Below are 7723 nucleotides of genomic sequence, written 5' to 3'. Positions count from 1 at the left end.
CTCCTCCTTCTATTGTTTCCGACCCTGCTATTTTCTCTTCTCAGCCTGTTTCTATTGAACCTGTCACTACCACTCCACAATGGAAATCAATCAGGCCAAAACATACATCATCTTATCTGCAGGACTATCATTGCAACATGTTATATACTTCTTCCGCCACTCAGTCATCCACAGGTACCTTATATCCTATCTCTTCATATCTATCATATGATGCATTATCATCTCTTCATAAATCATATGTCCTTAATCTTTTCCAAGTTAGTGAACATAAAACCTATAACCAAGCCATCAAACATGATTGTTGTAGAAATGCCATGGATCAAGAAATTGCAGCTTTAGAAAATACCAAAACTTGGGTTTTGACTGATCTACCTAATGGAAAGAAACCTATCGAATGTAAATGGGTATACAAAATAAAAAGGCATGCTGATGGGAGTATTGAACGATACAAGGCAAGGTTAGTAGCCAAAGGCTACACACAACAACAAGGTTTAGATTACTTTGAGACTTTTTCACCTGTTGTCAAACTCACAACAGTAAGATTGGTTCTGGCTTTAGCAGCTTCCAAACATTGGTATTTACATCAACTAGATGTAACTAATGCCTTTTTACATGGGGATCTAGAAGTATACATGTCTCTTCCTTTTGGTTATAAAACTGAAAAACCATGACAAGTTTGCAAGTTGTTGAAGTCTTTATATGAACTCAAACAAGCCTCTAGACAATGGAATTACAAATTGACAACTACTTTACTCTCTTTAGGCTACATACAATCAAAATCAGATTATTCACTTTTTGTCAAAAGTGATTATGCTCATATTACCATCTTACTTGTTTATGTAGATGATATAGTTTTGGCAGGTGATGACATTCAGGAAATCCAAACTGTGAAGGCTCTATTGAATGCAAAGTTCAAGATTAAAGACTTAGGCCAACTCAAGTATTGTTTGGGCTTAGAAATTGCAAGATCTCAACATGGCATTAATTTGTCACAAAGGAAGTATGCTCTAGAGTTACTAGAAGATGCAGGATTGTTGGGATGTCAACCTGTTTCTACTCCCATACATCCAGGCACAAAATTTTCCAAGACAAAAGGGAAACCCTATTCAGATGTGCAAGCCTATAGAAGACTTCTTGGCAGGTTACTATATCTAACCAACACAAGACCAAATTTATGTTTCGTTGTTAGTACTCTCAGTCAATTTCTTTCCAATCCTTTGGAAGATCACTATGCAGCAGAAATAAGAATTCTGAGATATATCAAGAACAATCCAGTTCAAGGATTATTCTTTCCCTCCAACACAGAACATGCTCTCAAGGCTTTTAGTGATTCTGATTGAGCTGCTTGCCCTGACACTAGAAGGTCTGTGACTGGTTTTAATGTGTTCTATGGTGCATCATTAATCAGCCGGAAATCCAAGAAGCATGGTACTATATCTAGATCATCAACCGAAGCAGAATATAGAGCTTTAGCTTCCACAACATGTGAAATTCAATGGCTTCTATATTTGCTCCATGATTTGAAACAACCTCTACCACAACTAGTTCTTCTGTTTTGTGACAATCAATTTGCTATACAAATTGCACAGAATTCAGCCATGCATGAAAGGATAAAGCATATTGAAATTGATTGTCATATCATAAGAAATAAAGTTCAAGCTGGTGTAATTAAGCTCCTGTCCACTCCTACTTCAGCATAACTTATAGACATTCATACTAAAGCTTTGCATCCAGCATAATTTCAATCTTTGTTATTCAAGTTGAGCATTAAGGATATATATGCTGTAGCTTGAGGAGGGATATTGGATTTAATTTATTTTCCGTTCATATATGTGCATTTATGTTCATATATTTATATTCTATTTTTATATTTATATTTCGTTTATATATTATTTCAAGCAATTATATATATGTAAATTGTACTATCTCCTGATTATGGAATAAGAATTACAATTCCTATCCATAACAATGTTTTTCTCGATGTACTGATGCTTCCCTTTTAAGATTTTATATTAGCTAGCAAGTAATTATGTTCCAGATAGGCCTGATATACCAGATGATGAAAGCCTTTTATTTGAGACCTTTTTTTCTGTCATTATGACTCCCAATTGAGGGAACCTCAAATGATGTCAATGTAATTTACTGAAACTAAAACGAGCTGAAAGGCATCAACACCAGCTAAATCCAATCAATGCTTGAAAAGTGCTTGTTTGATTATGTTTAATTTAGGCACACATTCAATCACTTTACACCGTGTAAAATCAATTCGACCAAAAACATAAAACAAATATATATATATATATATATATATATATATATATATATATGGTCTTATTAGATGCTGCTGGATTTTCTGCATTATCAACAGTTTGTATCACAATGATAACTTTAGATACAATCTCTCATGAAGCTATATTCCACATTAATCTGCTTATTCTCTCAAGATAAACTTGTATTTTAGTGTATGATCCTTTTAGTTATTATTATATCATAATGAACTGAACACTAGTTTTTACCATGTAGTGAATGCAAAACATTTGAATGTGAAACAACGCGTGAAATTTATTTAAACTGGTATAATGGCCTTGAGATTTTGACATTTGAAGATTTGTAAAGTATAGTGACTAGAAAAAGTAGAACATCAATGCTCTCTAACAGAAGGTACATTACCAGTGCCGAAAAAGGAAGCTTCTTTGCAACCTTCATCTCAGTATATTGCATAAGCATCTTATTATGGCTTTGTCTGAGTAATCTCTGATTTTTGTTATCTTTCTCTCATTTCATGCGACTTAAAATTGAAAATCTTTCGTATCCAGCTGCCACATATTGAAAAGAAAACCTTTAGTAAACAAGAAAAAAATTAATTAAACACAGTCATATCATATGCAGCAACTACTTCTACAAACCAACGCATGTGTAATCAGCAGAAGGGAGAAAATAGGTAAATACAATGCGTCAGTCAGAAACTGTCAAAAAAATGGCAGGGCAAATCTCCTTTGGCAAACTAGAAGCATGCATTTTCAAGTCCTCTGCTTCTCTTGCCAAAAAGGAGTTTCGCCCTCTCATTCCTCAACAGTAGATCTATATATATGTATATATATCACATTTCCAGCACCAAATTTGTGTCTGATGCATCATCATAAAAATGGAAGGCTATTTATAGGTAGCTATGAGCATCTAACTTGGATATGCCACAGGTAAAGCATTAGGAGCAGGCAGCATATACCAGCACAATTCCATTGCAAGGTTCTTTTTATTTACTGGTCCAAAGTCTTTGAACATCAATCCCTTTCAAAAACAAGGATTTGTCTATACCATGATTTACTAATCAATCAGATGCTTTGTCTACGTAGGAATTGGTCTTCAACACTTTCTGTTATATACATGAAACGAACTTTCATTTCAGCCTTCATTTATTTGTAATTTAAAATATGCATGCAGAACCCTTTTTATTTGGAGTCCATAACTGATAAATATTAAATGATGTATTTATAAAAGGATAAAGAATAAACTATTTCAATATGTACATCTTGATATATTGAAGTATAAAAAAGAATTTAGTAAGTGATTCAGTAAGTTTAAAATTAAAAAGGAAATTTAGATTATTATTATCATTATTATGTTATATTTATAATATTTTTTTACTGAAAACATTTTAAATTAAAATGATAAGAGATTTGTTAAAACCAATCCAACATTAAGTCCATTATGGAGAATTCAAGAATTGATTGCCAGTTGAACTTGATGGAAAAGAAATTGTTCTAATTTTAAAAATTTATTGAAATTTATTAAATGAAATTCACTTACACAAGTGAAGGAGGGAATAAGGGAATTGAGGTTGGCTTGTTACAGTTTACAAATGATATTTTATTTATATGTGAAAAAAACACATGTAACATAATGGTTATAAAAGTTATTTTTAAGAAGTTGCCTTCTGAACTTAGAACTAATTTCTTTAAAAGTAAGATTGGGGGAATGGGAATTAATACATAAGCAGTGGATGGATTTTAAATTGTAAACATATGAAAATCTTGTTCAAGTACTTAGGTCTACCAATATGGGGAAATCCAAGAAAAAACCAGTTTTGGTAAGAAATGATAGTCAAAGTGGGAAAAAAATGTATCCTTTTGTTGGCCGAGTTTTCCTAATAAAGTTAATCATTTCAACACTTATTCTATATTATCTATCCTTCTTCAGAGACCCTAAAAATGTATGTAAAGAGTTCATAAAGACACAAAAGAAACTTCCTATGGGATGCTAAGGATAGAATTAAATAACATGGCTCAAATGAGAAAATTTATCTAGGTATTAGAGATATTGAAAATTTTAACAAAACCCTTCTAGTAAAATGGAAATGGAGACTAGAGATGAAAAATCAAGAAAAATCAAAAGAGGTTCTAGAATTTATGTATGGATCTTGGAAGAACTTAAATTATTTTAAAATAACAAATAATGAATCTTGGTGGTGAAAAGATCTAAGGTTTGTTTGTGGAAGTACAAAACAAGATAATTGGTTTGAAAAGATGGTCATGGAGAGATTAGGAGAAGGAAATAAAATTACGTTTTGGGAGGACAAATGAGTAGGAGGAACATCACTCTATTCTACCGTAGGAAAGCTCGGGAATGGATATACATAATGAATGGGTATAGAATTTAACTTGGAGAAGAGCTATACTAGAGTGGGAAAAATACAAGAACATGACTTAATGCAAATCATAAATGACCAAATGATTAAAAGAAACTACGATGATTCTTGGATATGGTTGGAGGAAGAAGAAGGAACATATATAGTAAGGTCTGCATACAATAGACTGCAATATTATAGGTAAGGAAGACAATAGTGTTTTTAAATCTCTTTAGTGCTTAAACGTGCTTCCAAAGGCACAAATACTAATGGGGTAATGATGGATAAGGTAACAATTAAGACAAAGCTAGTAAGAAAAGATATACATTTAGGTAATACCTTATGCTATATGTGTGCAGAAAGTGAGGAGAGTGTCAAACATCTCTTCTTTGATTGTAAAATAACTAAAACAATATAGGAGATGTGTGATCGGTGGGTTGGTATGAATAGAGTGCCTCATAACAAACCATATGTCAACAACGCTTTCATCTTATGCAAATAAATAGAAAATCAAATCAAATTTGGAAAAAAAATGTGGCTGGCAATTATCTTGAAAATCTGGAACCATAGAAATGAAGTAATTTTTAAGTAAAGGAAAGTAAGAAATATTTTGTATGACACAAGTGAGACATAGACTTAGATGAAACATATATTACCAAATGTAATATTTTTATATAGTGATTGGTACTAATGCCTAATTCGATGCTTAAAATCATTGTGATTTTATCCAGAAATTACTATTCAAGGACAAACATACACTTAGTTTAGTTTGAAAATAGAGAAATGAAAGTTTATTTTACAGGGAAGGAGCATTAGGGAAGGATTGAGGAATGTTATGTTTTTTTTTAAGAGATGGGAGTGAAGTAAAGTACAACTTTTCTATCTATATGGAATAAACAACATGAGAATACAATTCTTCTACATGAATGGAACTAGGTGACAAAAAACATATTAGAGACGGGAAATCATGCTACAACAGGTTAAGCAAGGGAATACAACCACTAAGAAAATGCCGTTATGTCATGTTAGCAAAACATTATTGGAGCATAATTTCATGAGACTATGTAACCTTAGAATTATTATGTAGTGGCAGGATCTGAGAAATTGTTTTGTTAGTACATGTTTTTATCATTCTATAACATCTTTGCAATTGTAGATTGTTGGAAGGTATTTTGTAACTTTTTTTTAAAAGGGTCAGAGAGTACTCCAATTTAATTTATTCATTTTTTGCTGATAAAAAAAAAGACACAAGTTCTGTGTACTGCCATTCGTGCTATCTTTCTTCTCCTGTGAAATTTTCTATTAGACTGTCACACACAAAAGAAAAAAAAAAGAAAAGATTCTCAACTAGCAACAGGTAATGAATATGTACATGGTAGCAAAATGGGAACACAACTAATATCTAAATTCTCATAATTATTCAGTTGAAAATATATCTCTTTCTTTTCCAAGGCCAAGAGTAAAGATAGGTAGACAAAGGAGGAAAACAAATCATCTTCATTACCAGGAATTTCAATATAATAATAAAGCTCTATTCCAGAGCATAGTTAATTCAAGACAACAACGTATTCCAAAATTTGTATAATTTTATGGAGAAAGTATTTCTAAAGGGAATTTCTAAATTTTAACTGGGCTGGTTAATCGGGATACAAAACATTTGATATCAGAAATCACTGATACTCTAGTCTCTCACAAAGAAGAAAAACTTACATATATAACAATGGTTTTTGAAAGCAAAACTAGACTTACCGTTTCAGAAATTCGTAATTGTACCGTATCACCCGGCCGAGCGACCATCTAGGCCGACCATCCGACCGACCTACTACCCGGCCAACCTACCACCCGGTCGACCTTCCAGGCCGACCAACCACTCAGGCCGACCGACCATCCAAGACCGATCAACCATCGGTCCAACCATTACAAACGATAATAGCTCATTAAAATCCCTAATGAAGATTAAGGTGTGATTGGGCCGTCATTAGGCCGACGAAAGGTAAAAGTCCATCACAACTAATATAAATAAATGTCTCAGGTATGACTTTAACCACGATGCATAATACACACGCATTACTTGTTGTGCTAACCGCTTGGTCACTTTACTGACTTGAGCGTCGGAGTGCCTTTAACAGGTACACGCCCATTCGGCTTGGAGAAGTGGGAGGGAGAACGAACAACTTGGAGTGCAAGGACAACTTGGAGAAAAGCCCGCCCAGTCTTCAACCTGAAGCGCTTCGAACAGAGTTCGTCCATCTTGTCTTCGTCTTCCATCCAGTCTTAAGTACAACCGAAAATGTTTTAGCAGGGACCTTCAAACCCTATTGAAACATTTTGGCGTCGTACCACCCAGCCGACCGACCGTCCAGGCCGACCGACCACTTAGGCCGACCTACCACCCGGCCGACCCTCCAGGCCGACCAACCACTCAAGCCGACCGACCATCCAGGACCGACCAACCACTGATCCGACCATTACAAACGATAATAGCTCATTAAAGCCCCTAATGAAGATTAAGGCGTGATTGGCCCGTCATTAGACTGGCGAAAGGTAAAAGTCCATCACAACTAATATAAATAAAGGTCTTAGGTATGACTTTAACCACAATGCATAATACACACGCATTACTTGTTGTGCTGACCGCTCAGTCACTTTACTTACTTGAGCATCGGAGTGCCTCTAACAGGTATCCGCTCATTCGGCTTGGAGAAGGGGGAGAGAGAACGAACAACTTGGAGTGCGAGGACAACTTGGAGAAAAGCTCGCCCGATCTTCAACCTGAAGCACTTCGAACAGAGTTCGTCCGTCCTGTCTTCATCGTCCATCCAGTCTTAAGTACAATCGAAAATATTTTAGGAGTGACCTTCAAACCCTACCGAAACACAGTGGTGCAAGGTGGTGATTTTTCAACCATTACGTTGTCAATGGAAGTAGTTCTGGAATAGGTATTCACTACCAGCATATTCTTAACTAAACAGAAGACACTAGAAAAGGAATCGAGAACCTTTCGTATGGATGGCATTTTCTTTGTCATAGACTACCATTTCAATACTTGTTCTCTTGGTGTAGACATGTTCATTAACATTAAATGAATGGTATTATCAA

This window comes from Vigna angularis, chromosome 1, assembly GCF_016808095.1.
Source record: "Vigna angularis cultivar LongXiaoDou No.4 chromosome 1, ASM1680809v1, whole genome shotgun sequence".
NCBI classification, from domain to species: Eukaryota; Viridiplantae; Streptophyta; class Magnoliopsida; order Fabales; family Fabaceae; genus Vigna; species Vigna angularis.
Note: the sequence above shows the minus strand (reverse complement) of the source record.